The sequence below is a fragment of the Lepisosteus oculatus genome, chromosome 14 (assembly GCF_040954835.1).
Source record: "Lepisosteus oculatus isolate fLepOcu1 chromosome 14, fLepOcu1.hap2, whole genome shotgun sequence".
Lineage (NCBI taxonomy): Eukaryota > Metazoa > Chordata > Actinopteri > Semionotiformes > Lepisosteidae > Lepisosteus > Lepisosteus oculatus.
The window spans coordinates 16559648-16576861 of record NC_090709.1 but is presented as its reverse complement, the minus strand read 5'-3'; the positions used below and the strand labels follow the sequence as shown (position 1 = coordinate 16576861).

General features: G+C 45.9%; 2 long non-coding RNA genes, 2 other non-coding genes and 3 pseudogenes across 5 annotated transcripts; 4 read left to right on the top strand and 3 right to left on the bottom strand.

The window, feature by feature from the left end:
• Window positions 1-17214, top strand: part of LOC138242774 (zinc finger and SCAN domain-containing protein 2-like) — a 587776-nt pseudogene that overhangs the window by 370172 nt on the left and 200390 nt on the right.
• LOC138217312 (5S ribosomal RNA) lies at window positions 72-190 on the top strand. Its single transcript, XR_011181024.1, has one exon. It is a non-coding gene; the product is annotated as a 5S ribosomal RNA (ribosomal RNA).
• On the top strand, window positions 727-845 carry LOC138217548 (5S ribosomal RNA). Its single transcript, XR_011181260.1, has one exon. It is a non-coding gene; the product is annotated as a 5S ribosomal RNA (ribosomal RNA).
• On the bottom strand, window positions 1760-5968 carry LOC138242859 (uncharacterized). 2 transcript variants are annotated; one of them, XR_011191718.1, is made up of 4 exons: window positions 5950-5968; window positions 3216-3363; window positions 3015-3128; window positions 1760-2314 (listed from the first exon to the last, which is right to left on the bottom strand). It is a non-coding gene; the product is annotated as an uncharacterized lncRNA (long non-coding RNA). The 2 variants fall into 2 exon arrangements; XR_011191717.1 differs by lacking the exon at window positions 5950-5968 and having other exon boundaries at window positions 3216-3402.
• On the top strand, window positions 5545-7819 carry LOC138242874 (uncharacterized). Its single transcript, XR_011191742.1, has 3 exons — window positions 5545-5696; window positions 5809-5895; window positions 6382-7819. It is a non-coding gene; the product is annotated as an uncharacterized lncRNA (long non-coding RNA).
• On the bottom strand, window positions 16150-16268 carry LOC138218846 (5S ribosomal RNA; annotated as a pseudogene).
• LOC138218018 (5S ribosomal RNA) lies at window positions 16806-16924 on the bottom strand (annotated as a pseudogene).

Genomic DNA, 17214 nt, shown 5'->3' with positions numbered 1-17214 from the left:
AAAAGCAGCGTCGTAAAAGAGGTGACGGAGCTGTCCTCTCAATAAGAAGGGTGCCAGCGAGCCTTGCTCACGCTTACGGCCACACCCCCTTGAGCACGCCTGATCTCGTTTGATCTCGGAAGCTAAACAGGAATGGGCCTGGTTAGTACTTGGATGGGAGACCGCCTGGGAATACCAGGTGCTGTAAGCTTTTAAGCGCAGGAGGCGCCCTATCCCCCTCGCTCGCTCATTCCCCTGTTCACACGTGCAGTGCGGCTTGTCCGTCTGTTTATTTGTCAGCTTTGGCGAGACACGGGTGCTTGTGTATTAGCGTGAGCGTTTTTTATTCTGATCATGAACAGTTTAACAAGTCCGCAAAGGATCGAGGAAAGGTTTATCGCCAGCTGAAAAGAGACACAGCGCTTCGGCTGTGGAGACTTGTTTGGCTGGCGTTCGGAGAGTCGCGTTTTTCAGAATTGTATTGAGATCGTTTTCCACAGAGCTCAGATGTCAAAGCACAGCAGCAGCTCTCCACAGCGATCCTCTATAGCGCCCTTTCTCCCGCAGCTCCGTCCTCATTGGAAGGAAGCAAGAGTGAAAGGCTGAAGTGAAATAGAGCGGGGACGAAGGCAGTGAAGAGAGAGAACGTGGGAAGAAGAGAAAAACGCAAGGGAAAAAAAGCAGCGTCGTAAAAGAGGTGACGGAGCTGTCCTCTCAATAAGAAGGGTGCCAGCGAGCCTTGCTCTCGCTTATGGCCACACCCCCTTGAGCACGCCTGATCTCATCTGATCTCGGAAGCTAAACAGGGATGGGCCTGGTTAGTACTTGGATGGGAGACCGCCTGGGAGTACCAGGTGCTGTAAGGTTTTAAGCGCAGGAGGCGCCCTATCCCCGCTCGCTCGCTCATTCCCCTGTTCACACGTGCAGTGCGGCTTGTCCGTCTGTTTATTTGTCAGCTTTGGCGAGACACGGGAGTAGTATAAAGCGACACCTTTCGTCAAACTTTTGACAGGTACCACGCCCCCTTTTCCATCCAATGGTCGTCCGCGGTGTTTGGTTGTCCCGCCCCCCAGCCATCCAATGGCGTGTTGTTATTTGTGCATGTCCCGCCCCCTCAGGAGCCAATGGTGTGTGTCGGAACCCCCTACCGGCCGGTCGCCCCGACGCCTCGGGGTCCCAAAGCCCCCAGCCGGCGCATCCCTGGTTGTGGGCGAGTGTGTATTGGTTTGGAAGTGGGAGCATGTCTGCCGCGGGGTTGAGTGCGCTCTATTATAACCCTAGGAAATCGGGCAGTTACGGCGGCGCCGGGGGTCTGTTGCGGGCCGCGAGATCCCGGGGTGTGCGCGGCGCCAGCCGCGGGCGGGTGGTCGAGTGGCTGTCCGGCCAGGCTGCTTATACGCTGCACAAGCCGGCGCGCGTGCGTTTTAAGAGAAACAGGACGCTGGTGTCCGAAATGGACTGGCAGTGGCAGGCCGACTTGGTGGACATGAGAGAACACCAAGCGTTCAACGACGGTTTCTGTTACATCTTAATGTGTATAGACATGCTGTCTAAATACGCTTGGGCCGTGGTTGCTTATATGCTGCAGAAGCCGTGTCTCCAAAACAGCCGGGGTGCAAGCACACACACACACTGACTGCGTAAAGTCTCACGGAAAGAAATCGCCGGGCAAACACCAGGTGAAATGTGAACCGCTTTATTTCAACAGTGGGTTTTCAAACACCGAAACAGCGCAGCAGCACTTTTTACACAAGTTACAGACTCCAGTTTGCATGTGAAATGTGAACCGCTTTATTTCAACAGGGGTTTTCAAACAGTGAAACAACGCAGCACACATGCGTTACCGGCTCCTGTTTGCATTCAACAATTAAATGTTGGTGCGGAAAATTAGTTCGGTACACGTAACCACCACCCCTACGCTGCTGAGAAACTTTGCGGCATCTGAAAAAGCATTCATAACCCCCTTCCGCTCACCGTGTCTAAAGCCGTGCGAACCACACTGGGCGATCCGATCGAGCAGGGCAAAAAAATTTGCCTGCGTAACCAGCGGGATGGTGTTACCACAGGTTCTGTGCAAAACACGCTGTATTTTGGAATACACACTGTAGAACCCCCCAGGCTTCCTTTTCTGATCTGAAAACATCAGATCTGTAATAATTTCACTCAAGTTCTCGACATACGCATCTATCTCTTTAACAAATTTAAGGACATTAGCATTCGACTCTTTGTTTTGCATATCAAGCTTTGTAGAGAGAAGTGTGTAAAGCACTCTTAGTAAGAATTCAGACGTATACATTCGAAATTCTTCATTCTTCGGTCGATGGCACACCCGGGTCTGTAAAACAGAGTGAAATCTGTATTCACATTTTACATAGATCTTTTTTTTTGCGTCTGTAAAAATAAGAATAGTGTTTCTTTTGCAACACATCAAAAGTCACGTCTACTAATTTTTCATCCAGCTGTTCAAGGGTGGCGTGTACATGCTCGTATGGGGAGTGGTCCTCAATTATATTTTTTAGCAACTGTTTTATGCCCCGCTCAGTGTCATTTGTAATGGTGTACGAACCCAGACACCGGGCGGTGTACAGAACAACCGATAAAATTCGGGCTAAACTGAGAGACTTATAAATTTCTAAAGCGGCAAACGTCACATCTTCAAACCCATCTGTGTAGCCGACAGACAGACATGTGTGACCCCGCTGCCCAGGATGGTCAATCAAACAGGCCGGGCAGTCATCAACCAGGACCCCCTTTAAACAGTGCTTGAAGATGCAATAAACTACTGCTTTCACAATCTGGGGCATAACATCGGGCTCATTAGGGTCTGGGGCATCATCTTTATTAACATTTGGGCGAACACCCAAGCATAGACACGAGACATTCACATGTGTCGGCAGGCTGAAGATTGACCCGTCCACATCCTCTTTATTCTATTAAAGGAAAAAGAAAAGGAAGGCTTAACAAAATAGACATGCATTGCACCTAAAATACCGAGCATTTACACTTTTGAGCTAAGGTTTTTCGTTAATATTTACCATTTGTAGCGTGGTATCATCGCTAGCACCCGGCTGTTCTTCAGCATCTGGTACCCCAGCTGAACTCACACCCCCACCGCTGTCACCGGGTTCAGAGGGTGGGTTAGGGTTTTGCTAAAAAGAAGACCAAGTATTAAAATGACATACGCTAAGCACCGATACAACAATTCCACGAGTCGAAAAAATATTTTAGCCGCCTACCTCATCGCTTTGTAGAGTAGCGGACCCCGTTGTTTCTCCACACAAAGAAGCCATCTCAGCAGCTCTGTGGTGTCTGACAGCGCCAAGCACGCACTGCGGCCCTGTCAGGTCGGAGCGTTTAAGAATATGCGCCAATGGTGTAACACGCCTACATAACACAAGACATTTTACAATTGGTTGTGATGACCCCCACCCCCCGATTTATCGAGAGCGAGAAGTATTCGCATATCAGTTTATAAGTTTTAAAGTATAAGCACACAACGCAAACACAAATGATGTGTTTCACCCGAAAAGAAATTTTAAACACGCGGGGGTTGGTCTTAAAGTTTTTAAAATAACGTAATAAGACACAGTTTATTTTTAATAACACATTCGCGACAGCTTTTTCGAAAGTTTGGGGTAAATTTCCACAGCATAAAAGCGCCAGCATAAAAGTCTTTAAGGTGTTAACAGACAACAAATGGTGGGGTGTTGTTCTACAGACTGTAACGGATTGTTCTTAAAGTTTTAAAATTGTTTCCCGGTAGAGATGATTTGTGATGATATTGGAGACGGGCGTGGGGAGGGGTTAGCTACAGGCTCTGGAATGCCGAGTGGGGGTTACAGGCTCCGGAATGCCGAGGGGGGTGCTAAAATTGACACCAGTGAAAGTTTACAAACATTTTAAACTCATGTAAAGTTTTCTAATTTACAAACACCACAGGTATTTCACGCAAAAATGTTCTTAACAGCGCAGCGCTGAAAAATAAAACCTCAAAACGTCAAGCTTGGTTTGTGAACACGGCCCTATAAAGAACAGATACATAATAAAAAACATTTTGCTTGATAATATTCTCAGCGGTCTGCTGGTGAATCAAACAAAGACAACGCGGCACGTTTTCGCCACGTTTTAACAGCTAAGAAATGTAGACACCGTTGTATGTCTTAAAATAATATAGATTTTAACATTATAACGCGCTATATTCGCTTATCAGTTTATAAGTTTTAAACTTTAAAAGTATTAACACACAACGCAAACACAAATGATGTGTTTCACCCGACAAGAAATTTTAAACGCGTGGTTGGCCTTAAAGTTTTTAAAATAACGTAATAAGACACAGTTTATTTTTAATAACACATTCGCGACAGCTTTTTTCGAAAGTTTGGGATAAATTTCCACACAGCGCCAGCATAAAAGTCTTTAAGGTGTTAACAGACAACAAATGGTGGGGTGTTGTTCTACAGACTGTAACGGATTGTTCTTAAAGTTTTAAAATTGTTTCCCGGTAGAGATGCATTGTGATGATGTTGGAGACGGGGGGTGGGAGGGGTTAGCTACAGGCTCTGGAATGCCGAGGGGGGTGCTAAAATTGACACCAGTGAAAGTTTACAAACATTTTAAATTCATGTAAAGTTTTCTAATTTACAAACACCACATGTATTTCACGCAAAAATGTTCTTAACAGCGCAGCGCTGAAAAATAAAACCTCAAAACGTCAAGCTTGGTTTGTGAACACGGCCCTATAAAGAACAGATACATAATAAAAAACATTTTGCTTGATAATATTCTTAGCGGTCTGTTGGTGAATCAAACAAAGACAACGCGGTACATTTTCGCCACGTTTTAACAGCTATGAAATTTTAGACACCGTTGTATGTCTTAAAATAATATAGATTTTAACATTATAACGGTCTAAAACGTTTTCTAAAATGTTTCTTAAAATAATTTCTACAGACCAGTACGTGCACCCCCCCAACGATAGCTAAGATTAATGGTTTTATGGGGGGACCATGTGTGTTTCTTAGAAGAGAATGTTTAGCGGCTTGAGTATAAGTACCAGCGGTTTAACAGACGAAGTTTTAGCTGCATTCCAATTCCTACAGTCTCACGTTATCGCCTAACTCGTCAGAATGGACCACCCCGATCAATTGCAACAGTCTGAAGATAGTCTGTTTACAGAAATAGAACTGTTCGACTTGATAGACGAAGCCGCGGATTCAGCGAATTTCAGCGGTATGTATATCTGGCTTATTGTGAGACAATTACAACGTCGCGGTGCATGTCTCGTGTTAGCTATAGTTACAAAACGTTGTATAATATTTGTATACTAGGCAATATTGAATGAATATAATGGAATTACCCGCGATTGGAGCCGTAATGTGGTCGTGACTGTGTGTATCCATTCATTTCCAATAGCACCGAAAACCACGGGTGTAAAAAGACCAGTTACGATGCAGCACAACACCGGTGAGTAATTACGACAATGTTTTGAATAACGCTTTACGGCCATGTGAGTCTTAAAGACACATGGGGTATATACGCCGCACCAAAACGCGCATGTGTCTATTCCACAGATGCGGGCGAAGGGACAAGTCGCCACACATTTAAAAAACCCCGTTTGGGGTTTGCATTACCAACCCAAAACCTTGTGGTGACACAGGCCGATGTTCACATCATACCAGACGGTGCGGGGGATATTATCAGAGCGCCTGAGAGAAGAGGTTGGTATTATATAAAACATTCTTATAGCCTGGTCATTTAAACGTGTCTATAATAAAAATACATACCGTTTTTCTATATTTTTCACTAATGGTATTTTCCCACGCCGTGCAGACCCCGGACCTTCAAAAAATAAACTGCGGCGCGCCAACAAGTTAACTGGGGCATCGAGCTCAAAACGACTGAAACCAACCGGCAAAGGTTAATATAGTTAATATAATTAAGCGTGGTCAAGATGTGTTATGATCCACTTACGGTAAACGTTACTTCTTTTGTTAGGCTGTTAATTCGCTGAAAGATCCTACTTCGCGGAGTTTTCTGTTTGGGGGTGTTAAAAAACCTTATTTTAAAACTGCCTAGCTTTTAAAGTTAAAAGCGACTGGTGTGTGCGTGGGTCTACATGCCGCTAGCACGCCGCTTGACCCAGTAGCGCCACCACCGACGTCAAGGAAACCGGTGTAACAACATGGCCTGGGTAACTTGCTCCATTCACCCACAGCCCTTTGTGTAAGGGGGCAGCATATGCGTGGCGTTTTTATCATAGTTATCGTAGTTTTCTGACTTTGACAGTTTAGATTTCATTGATTGTTGTGTTGAAAAGTCTTTTATTTTTATCACAGTGTTGTTTTCAGATTTTGAGATGTGGAGCATTGGCGTGGTAATAAAAAGTCTTATTTTTTCACACAGCATCTGTATCGACGCGCGGTGAAACAAATGCGGTGGAAACGTCGGAACCCAAGGTGGTGACTGCATCCGAGACGACTGTTAAGACGTCGACCAAAGCCAGACGTGTCAAGCCTGCGGAGCGAAATAATAACGCGCCTAAAGACTTGGTGTTGGGTGATGTGCTAGACTCCGTGCGCGGTATTACACAGATACTAACAACGGTGCGCAGTAGTGAGGTGACCAAAAAACGAGTTTTAGAGCGTCTAAGAGCGGTTTTACCCGGTGTACAGGCCTTGTTTCCAAAACCGATCCAGGTTTTCAGCGCTAACATCTTAGATATAATTTCTAAAGAGGATGCCGATCTAACCTCTGGATTTCAGAACCTGTTGATGCTATTTCATGCTTCATCGGTGGAAATCCCCGGTGATAAATGACTAAACATGCGGTCTAAAAAGTGCTTAAAAGACCAACCGCTTGCCAACCGCAAGCTTTTGTACATAAATAAAAGAATTAAACTGGCAAAAGCATGTTTGTTGCGTCGTCAAAGATTCAGAGCGAGGCATCAGATTTCCCAAGGGTCGCCCGAGCCACGCAATGAAAATGCCGTGGTAGAAAATAACTTAAGGCCCGAGGTTGTTGTGGCTGAACAGGATGGTGGTAACCCAGAACCGGTTGTACTGAACGATCTGAATCAGGTTGGTGGCGGTGCCGTGGTGAATAGAGACCCCATGGTTTTCCTGGAGTGTATACGCCGTTATAACAGGGCTTATAATAATTTTAGAGCAACAGAGCACCATGAAGAATTTCGTTTTGTTAATCTCGACAGAATAACCTCGTATGTACAGGCTATAGACGCTGTGCATGGTGCAGTCCAGAGAATATTGGACGAACTTTCTCCAAACATCGGGGCGAATGATTTTGTACAGCTGCGTTTGACAGCGGGTGGTTTTAACAAACCCTTGTTCTCACGCAGGAGACACCCCGGAGAATTAAATGCGGCCGATTTTTTAAGCCACATCTCGGACCTCTTACAGAGCCACACAGAGGTTCTCACCGATGACACCCTCCGCTTAGTGGTGACGATAGTTAGGAATATGCAGGGGGGTGCCCGCCGAAGATTTAAATCCGTTCTGTACAGCCGGGTAATTGCGCAGAAAAAAGCACACCTTATCGACTTACATTACACGGGCGGTAATCTGTGTTTCGCCGGGAGTGTGTACGGTTTGTTGAATGAGGGTTGTACCGATGGGGAAATGTTACAGGGTGCTAAACGAATGCACAAAGAGTTGGGTTTTCCAGAGAATCGGAAAATTAGTTTGTCAGACATTACCGCTTTTGAAAAACATTTAAAGGTGGTTATTAAAATTTTGTACCACGACCAGGGTGATTGGAAATATTTTACAACGGGACCCACACCACCAAATTCTAAAATACTTTTTGTTCTACTGCATGAAGAGCATTTTTATGGGGTTTTAAATATTAAAGCTTTTGTGCGTATTTTTGCACTAACTGCCACGCCGCGTATAGCCACAAGAACGCACACGCCTGTGTTAAAGCTTGTAAAACCTGTTTAGATCACCAGTGTTGCGAAATTGATGCTGAAATTCAGAATTGCCCGGCCTGTAAGGTCTTTTGTCGTAGCTCACAGTGTTTGGCGAGACACTTGCGGAATGCGGCGACGGGTGTGAGTAAGTGTGAGCGCTGGGTCTTTTGTGAGAAATGTGGGGTTTATAACCTCGCAAGTCACAAATGTAAAGAGAAACTGTGCTCGCGTTGTAACAACGTGATCGACACCCCGGACACACATTTGTGCTACATACCGCCTTTGGACAACCCCAAAATTTCAAACAAGTACATTTTTTTCGACTTTGAATGCATGCAGGAAACGGGGACCCACATACCAAATTACGTCCACGCCCTTCATATTGACAATAAACGCAGCTGGGAATTTTATGGTGAAACTTGTCTAAAGGATTTTGTGTGTAAATTTATCGATAGACGTTTCAAAAACCATACGTTCATATCGCACAATGGCAAGGGATATGACAATTACCTAGTGATCAGGCAGTTGTTAGCTGAAAAGATGGACGTTGAACTAATAAATCAGGGTGGTAAGATAATGTGTATGACCGTAAAAGCTCTGAACATCCGATTTATCGATTCTTTAAACTTTCTGCCTATGAAATTAAGCAAACTGCCGGCCGCCATGGGGTTCCCCGGGTGTAAGGGTCATTTTCCACACTTGATGAACACTGCAGAAAACCAAAATTATGTCGGCCCGATGCCTCCGCCTGAACTTTACGGCGTTAACTACATGCTGCCGTGCGAGAAAGCCGAGTTTTTGGTTTGGTATGAAGAATGCCGGGGAAGTGTGTTTAACTTACAGAGAGAGTTGAAACGTTACTGCCAGTTGGATGTGGCAATTCTAAGAGAAGGCTGTGTCAGGTTTCGGGACGAGGTCATGAATATGACCAGACAGACACGCGTGACTGAGTCAGGGGCCGCCTGCGTTGTGTGCATCGACCCCTTTCAGTTTGTGACCATCGCTAGTGTCTGCATGGCCATGTTCAGACTTATGTTTTTACAGGAAGAGACGATTGCGTTGCTACCCCATGACAATTACCACCGCCAGCAAAAACGATTTTCTACACCCAGCATTCAATGGCTTATGTACATCGAACACACAGAGCGCGTTAAAATCCAACACGCGTTAACCACGGCCGGTGAGTTCAAGGTTGGCCCATATTTTCTGGATGGGTATGCTGTAATTGACGGCGTGCCGACAGCCTTTGAGTTCAACGGTTGCTTTTTTCACGGTTGTAGCGTTTGTTATTGTGAAAACGATTTTAATCAGCTGACAAACACTACTTTTGGTTGGTTGTACAGAAAGACGATGGTGAAAATTAATTTTCTCAAAATGAGAGGTTTTAACGTGCGTGTTTTGTGGGAGCACGAGTTCAGAGACATGCTTGTTGAAAATGGAGACTTGGGTAAATTTCTAACAGCCGCACAATTACCAGAGCCTCTGCAACCTCGCAAGTCGCTTTTTGGGGGGAGAACAAATGCGATTTGTTTGCATTACACAGCGCAGCCCGGTGAAAAAATTCATTACTATGATTTCACCAGTCTGTATCCGTTTGTGAACAAAACTAAAAAATACCCACTGGGCCACCCCCGAATAATATATAACAACTTTGGAGATTTAAAACTGTATTTCGGTTTAGCGAAGGTGAAAGTTTACCCACCCAGACGTTTGTACTTTCCAGTTCTACCAACCAAAATTGACAAAAAACTGTTTTTCACGCTGTGTCGTACGTGTGCTGAAACAAAACAGACCACCCCCTGTGAGCACAGTGATGAAGATCGCGCCTTGACTGGTGTCTGGTGCACCCCCGAATTACAGAAGGCCGTAGACCTGGGGTATAGAGTGTGTAAAATTTACGAAATTTGGCATTTCGAAAAGGCCTCACACGATCTTTTTACCGACTACATCAAACTGCATCTGAAAGGGAAGCAGGAAGCTTCGGGGTTTCCAGAGTGGTGTACAGATGTCGCGAAACAACAAAGATATATCGGCGAATATTATGAAAAAGAGGGCGTCCGGCTGGACCCCGGCAATATTAAAAAGAATCCGGCCAAAAGACAGCTTTCAAAAATTGCCTTGAACAGTTTGTGGGGGAAGTATGGGCAAAGAGACAATTTACCACAGACCACCATTGTGAGAAACCCCGATGAATTGTTCCGGTACTTATTTACGCCATATCATGAGGTGTCCGCCTGCGAGTTTATCGATGAAAACACAGCCTGTGTTACGTGGAAACACACTAAACACCACTATACGGGCCATTCAAACACTAACATTTTCATCGCTAGCTTTACAACCGCCTATGCCCGCTTGGAGTTATACAATCTGCTAAATGCTTTGCAAGGCCGTTGTCTCTACCATGACACAGATTCCGTTATCTTTGTGAGCCGGGAGGGTGAGTGGAATCCGGAACTGGGCGACTACTTGGGTGAGTTGACCAGCGAAATCGATGCTGGTCAACACATCACCGAGTTTGTGTCAACAGGACCCAAGTCGTACGGGTACAAACTGTCTGGAGGGAAAGCCTGTTTAAAGGTAAAAGGCATTACGCTCAATGTGAACAATTGTGAAAAAGTTAACTTTGAGAGTCTGCGGGACTTGGTTTTTGACTATGGCGTTAACCCTTATGCAGAGTGCCGGGAATTTAAACACATTTCTATTCAACAGCCGATGATCGTGCGTGTTAAAAAGGATTGGCGCATTGAGACCCGGACCTTAAAGAAAACCCAGAAGGTGGTGTACGACAAGCGGGTGCTGCAAGAAAATTTGACATCGTTGCCCTACGGATATTAACACGATGGATGTCAGGTTAAAACACCCTTTTTCGTGCATTTTGTCCGGACCCTCGAATTGCGGTAAAAGTTATTTTATAAAACAGCTCTTGGAGAGCGGTGATACCGTTATGACTCGTAAACCCGAAAACATAGTCTGGTGTTACAGCTGCTGGCAACCTCTATACGACGAGTTGCTTGTGAAATTTCCATACATTCAGTTTATAGAAGGACTACCGACGTCGTTTTCCGACGACCAGCTACTGCCGCCGGGTAGAGTAAATTTGATTATAGTGGATGATTTGATGGAGTCTGCGTGTGAAAATAATGAGATAGAAAAAGCTTTTACCAAATACGTACACCACCGAAACCTCAGCATCATGTATATCGTCCAAAATGTGTTTTGTCAAGGTCGGAAAAGTAGAACCATCGCGTTAAATACAAAGTACATGGTGCTGTTTAAAAACCCTAGAGATAAACTACAGATTACAACCCTGTCCCGGCAGATGTACCCCGGTAAAGCCAAATTTTTTTTGGAAGCGTTCGATGACGCTACTAAAAAACCTTTCGGTTACTTGTTGGTGGATTTAAGTGCCGACACCCCAGATGACTATCGCTTGCGAACAGGTCTTTTCCCCCCAGATGTACCCACGGCTTATGTATTTAAAAAATCTAAAAGTCGGTGATCTCGCAACCACAGACTCAGTCCAAAAAACACGTTCGGGGCGTCATCATGTCTTCACGCGTTCGGAGAAACCTGACTCTCTTACATTTTCTGGTAAAAGCCGCCCCCAAGCAGTGGAAAGCTATTCTCTGCAGGGCTACAAATGATCTTGTACAGGCCATAGCTGAAATCGCCTTGAATACCTTGAAAGGGAACATACCGTTATCTGCTAAGCAGTTTGGGACCCTGAAGAGAAAGCGTAAGCTTATAAAGACTTTGAGTCGAAAGGGTCTTTCTCTTAAAAGAAAGAGACTCTTGGTGAACCAGTCCAGCGGTTTTATCGGGACCCTGTTGAGTATTGCAGTACCATTGATTACGGGGCTTCTACAACGTCAATATTGGAGCACGCTGAAAAAATGTACCTGGTACCTCAGAAACAGCTCGATCGACTCCGAGAGCGGTCTGGGTTCGAAAAAATAACAACCCGTCGGTTGGATGATGAAATGCGAGACATTCTTCAGAACTCGCATCTGGCCGAATATGAAAAAGTGAAATTGTACAGTCAGGTGTTACAACGGTATTTGACATTAGTACGCCAGGAGACTTCCGAAAAGGGGACTTTAACTGTTGTACTACCGGAAAATGCACCCGCCGAGCTATCACTCACGTTAGCACAACCGCCGACATCGAGCGTCAGTGACTTTGGGTATATTTTGGACAGAGTGTCTCAGCGGTTCCGGAGAAATGCCAAGATATTGTTAAAGACCATGGCCCGCAATGAACCATTAATAGCCTGGAATGAAAAAGGGGGAATTTGTGTACAAGGGGGCACCCGTTGAGGGCTCTCACATGATTGGTCTTGTCAGGGCTGTCACGCAGCAGCAAGCAGTTGCGGTCGGTAAGAAGCCAAAAGGTTGGGATGTGTTCATGGAGGCTATGGCAGAAACCAACGTGCCGGGCACCTTGCTAGCCAACGCTGGTAACCGAGAGCTACTTGAAAAACTCAAGGCTGACCCGCTGGGGTGTGCAGCGTCAGTCAAAACTTTAAAACAACCAGTAGAGTTGTCGACGGTCGACCCGGTCTCTAAGATAACCGCTGAAAGGAGACGATCATTAATACCTAGACCCACATGGTTGTCTTTGTAACATTTTTTCTCTGGGTATGTGTGTTTGTGATAAATGACTTGAAATGTATATTAAAAAGCGTGAGCAATATAGTTAAAAATGTTTGTAAGAAAATGGCTTGGATGTAACATGTATTAAAAAAAGCTTGAGCACTATAACAGCGAATGTATAATAAAAATATTGTATTGATTTTAATTCATGTTTTGTGTTCTTTTTAAATAATAACCACACAGACATCGAAATGGTTCGATTTCATTTTTATTTTAGACGGTTGATTAACATTTATGACGTTTTAAATTGTCGTAAACACCCGCATAATTGAACATTCGTATTTTCAAATGGCTTAAAAGGGTATCGGGGTCTCCGTCTCACACGGCGTCGGTTTTTCAGAAACATTTCCACCATGCGGTCATTCTGGATTGCTTTCGTAGAATAAAGTTCTAAAATGTTTCTAAAAGATAAACCTTTACATCTATGGTATAGAAAAAAGACACGATGTAGACCGCAGGTCACCGCAAAAGAATCTTGCAATTGTCTGTTGTTGTAAAATATGGAATTAGCATTTCTGTTTAAGAAATCAATAATGTTCTTGGGAAAGAAAAGGCTTCGGGTGAAAATCCGTAGGAGTCGAAAAATTCTGCGCCCTCGTCGTCGGGTAAGTAAATAGCCAGCCAGTGTTCACCGGGGCGGTCGTGTGGGTGAGTATTAACTATTAAACTCAGAGGGCGCCACACCAGGCTCTCGCGTGGTAGGGCATCACTGGGGAACACGCCTAGAAAACTGTCTCGGGTGTAGCGGTCTCGGGTTAGAATGTCTTCCAGCTGTTTGGTGTTCATCTTTATGTGCAGGTTGTGTGGCCTCCAGTGCTTTTTAGCTGAAGTCGTAAATGACTTGACGTCTCATATCTAGCTCTATCACGTTGTCGAACAGCATGTACACAACCATGTTAACTGTAGTGGGTAGCGGTAGCGCGAAGCGTATTTCAGCTCTCAGATTACCCGTTTTGATAAGTGAATAATGTCCTGTGCACTCGTCGTCGGGGCTGAGGTTGAAAGCGAACAATGTGTAACCGCGCGCGTACTCCTCGCGGTCCACCAGAACAGGTTTGTCTTTCAGACGCTTCCCGGCTGTTTCCACCAGATTAAAATATTCACGGACGCAATGTCCATTCTGGAAGTCTGGTTGAAGCGGTTTAGTGGGGATTTGTTCCCCGTCCGCGTAGAGAGCCAGAAAGTTAACGTTGTAGTGTTTAAAATTGAAGGGGTTTTGGGTAAAACTGCCGCTGAATGCCGCGTTGTCCACAAACCCCAAAATGACCACTTTGGGTAACTGTCCGAGAAAGAGGTTTTCTTGGTTACACACACGGCTGCCTGCTGGCAGGCTTAAGACTTTCATCTGTACGCGGTCTATGGGGTATTTAGCGTTGGCCGTCAGGAGTGCTTCGGCGTGTCCCAGTCTGACCCCGGGTGACACTCTGACTCTTTTCACAAACAAAGATGCAGAGAGTACGCTCAGTTTGTGTTCTCTGGCGTTGTTCATTAAGCAGAAAGCATCTCTGTTTCGTGTGAGTTTTATTTTCAGGTCTACGCCATTCAGTAGTAGTTTGTCCTGAAAAAACAGGTCGGCGTGAATGTGATCCAGGAGCTCCAGTTTTCGGCTTTGCGTCGTGTATGATGCTCTTTTTCGGGACCCCTGATTGGGACCATCCAAAATTGTGGACTCGTGTTCCCCGGCTGTGTCTTTGTAAAAGAGCCCTGTTGAATACTGGTCTTCAGCGTCTCTTCACTGTAGTTCAGGACCGACTCTATAAAGGCTCTGTAAGGATAGCAGTTGTTAGTCTGGCTGATCAATCGGTCTCCTACGGTGATGTCAACCTGGCTGAAGATGGCAGCGATGGGGTAATTCACCAGGCTTACACGGGCTGCCGCATCAATGTCCCGACCGTCTGCTTCCGTTATTTTACAGGTCAAATAGAGCAGGGTGTTGTTTAAATCTAAATAATCTTCTCCGTTGCCTGCGACGTAGAACTCCAGAGTGCCGTGAGGGGTGGAACTTCTATGTAAAAGCTTTTCTCGACGCTTGTTTGGGTAGGCGCTAATTGAAATAGGTCCAGATAGTCTTGAGCTCCTCGCTGACGAACAGAAAAACTTCATCTTCATCAAAAGTGTTTAGTGTCGGCATAGAAGGAGCCCTTAATGTCGTCGCCTGCGTAGTCCTGCAGTTTGTAATAGGGTCTCAGAGCCGCGGTCCGCTCTTTGACAATGAAAATTTCATCTGTGAAGGTCTGTTCATATCCCTTCTCAAACACTCCCCTTATTTTGGACACCCGCATGCGATCACCCACATTAAATGAAAACTTTGACGGTTTTCTCTTAAAGTGCTCGTCATAGAACGTTCTCCACACCTCAAGGGAGTTGTCGGGCGTAACAGAAGCCAGGGTTCGTTTAATAGTCATGTGGTAACTATGGTTATAAGCGTAAATAAGATCTGAAAGGACGTCGACATATCGAAAGGTGTTTTTGTGTGTCAGGTACCTCCACATTTTTGTTTTAATAGTTCTGTTAAACCTCTCGACCACACCAGCCTTCACATCGCTGGCCGTAACGAAATGTTCAATATTCTCACGTTTGAGAAAATTTTGGAAGGTCCTGTTAAGAAATTCTTTACCCACGTCCGTTTGTAGCTTTTTAGGAGCACGCCCCTCTTGCAGTATATTTCGGAAGGCGTCTGTCACGGCCCCACCAGTCTTGGTTTTCAGCGGCACGGCCCAAGCATATTTAGACTGCATGTCTATACACATTAAGATGTAACAGAAACCGTCATTGAACTCGTGGTGTTCTCTCATGTCCACCAAGTCGGCCTGCCACTGCCAGTCCATTTCGGACACCAGCGTCCTGTTTCTCTTAAAACGTACGCGCGCCGGCTTGTGCAGCGTATAAGCAGCCTGGCCGGACAACCACTCGACCACCCGGCCGCGGCTGGCGCCGCTCACACCCCGGGATCTCGCGGCCTGCAACAGACTCCCCGCGCCGCAGTAACTGCCTGATTTCCTAGCTTTATAATAGAGCGCACTCAACCCCGCGGCAGACATGGCTCCCTTCCAAACCAATACACACTTGCACACACCTAAAGCGAGGGATGCGCCGACTTGGGGCTTTGGGACCCTGAGGCGCCGGGGCGACCGGCCGGTGGGGGTTCCGACCCACACCATTGGCTCCTGAGGGGGCAGGACATGCACAAATAACAACACGCCATTGGATGGCTGGGGGGCGGGACAACCAAACACTGCGGACGACCATTGGCTGGAAAAGGGGGCGTGGTACCTGTCAAAAGTTTGACGAAAGGTGTCTCTTTATACTGCTAACGATCTCAATACAATTCTGAAAAATGCGACTCCCCAAACGCCAGCCGAACAAGTCTCCACAGCCAAAGCGCTGTGTCTCTTTTCAGCTGGCGATAAACCTTTCCTCGATCCTTTGCGGACTTGTAAAACTGTTCATGATCAGAATAAAAAACGCTCACACTAATACACAAGCACCCGTGTCTCGCCAAAGCTGACAAATAAACAGACGGAAAAGCCGCACTGCACGTGTGAACAGGGGAATGAGCAAGCGAGCGGGGATAGGGCGCCTCCTGTGCTTAAAAGCTTACACCACCTGGTATTCCCAGGCGGCCTCCCATCCAAGTACTAACCAGGCCCATCCCTGTTTAGCTTCCAAGATCAGACGAGATCAGGCGTGCTCAAGGGGGTGTGGCCGCAAGAATGAGCAGGGATCGCTGGCACCCTTCTTATAGAGAGGACAGCTCCGTCACCTCTTTTACAACGCTGCTTTTTTTCCCTTGCGTTTTTCTCTTCTTCCCACGTTCTCTCTCTTCACTGCCGTCGTCCCCGCTCTATTTCACTTCAGCCTTTCACTCTTGCTTCCTTCCAATGAGGACGGAGCTGCGGGAGAAAGGGCGCTATAGAGGATCGCTGTGGAGAGCTGCTGCCGTGCTTTGACATCTGAGCTCTGTGGAAAACGATCTCAATACAATTCTGAAAACCGCGACTCCCCGAACGCCAGCCGAACAAGTCTCCACAGCCGAAGCGCTGTGTCTCTTTTCAGCTGGCGATAAACCTTTCCTCGATCCTTTGCGGTCTTGTTAAACTGTTCATGATCAGAATAAAAAACGCTCACGCTAACACACAAGCACCCGTGTCTCGCCAAAGCTGACAAATAAACAGACGGAAAAGCCGCACTGCACGTGTGAACAGGGGAATGAGCGAGCGAGCGGGGATAGGGCGCCTCCTGCGTTTAAAAGCTTACAGCACCTGGTATTCCCAGGCAGTTTCCCATCCAAGTACTAACCAGGCCCATCCCTGTTTAGCTTCCGAGATCAGACGAGATCAGGCGTGCTCAAGGGGGTGTGGCCGTAAGTGAGAGCAAGGCTCGCTGGCACCCTTCTTATAGTAGGCTGGGCAAACGATTTTTAAATTTTTAAATAAATAAAAAATGAGATATAATGATGTGTTCCTGCTTAACTTAGACATTGCACGACTTTAAAACATATAAAAACAGGTTTCGAGAGTTAAAAACCACTTTATATGCGCGAAAAATGGGTGATTTTTCTTCCTCGTGATCAGCTCAGAATCTTTGTGTACACTGTAAGGTTTTTACTTCTTAATTAAACGTTTAAAATACACGAATTTCATAAAGACAACACACGTT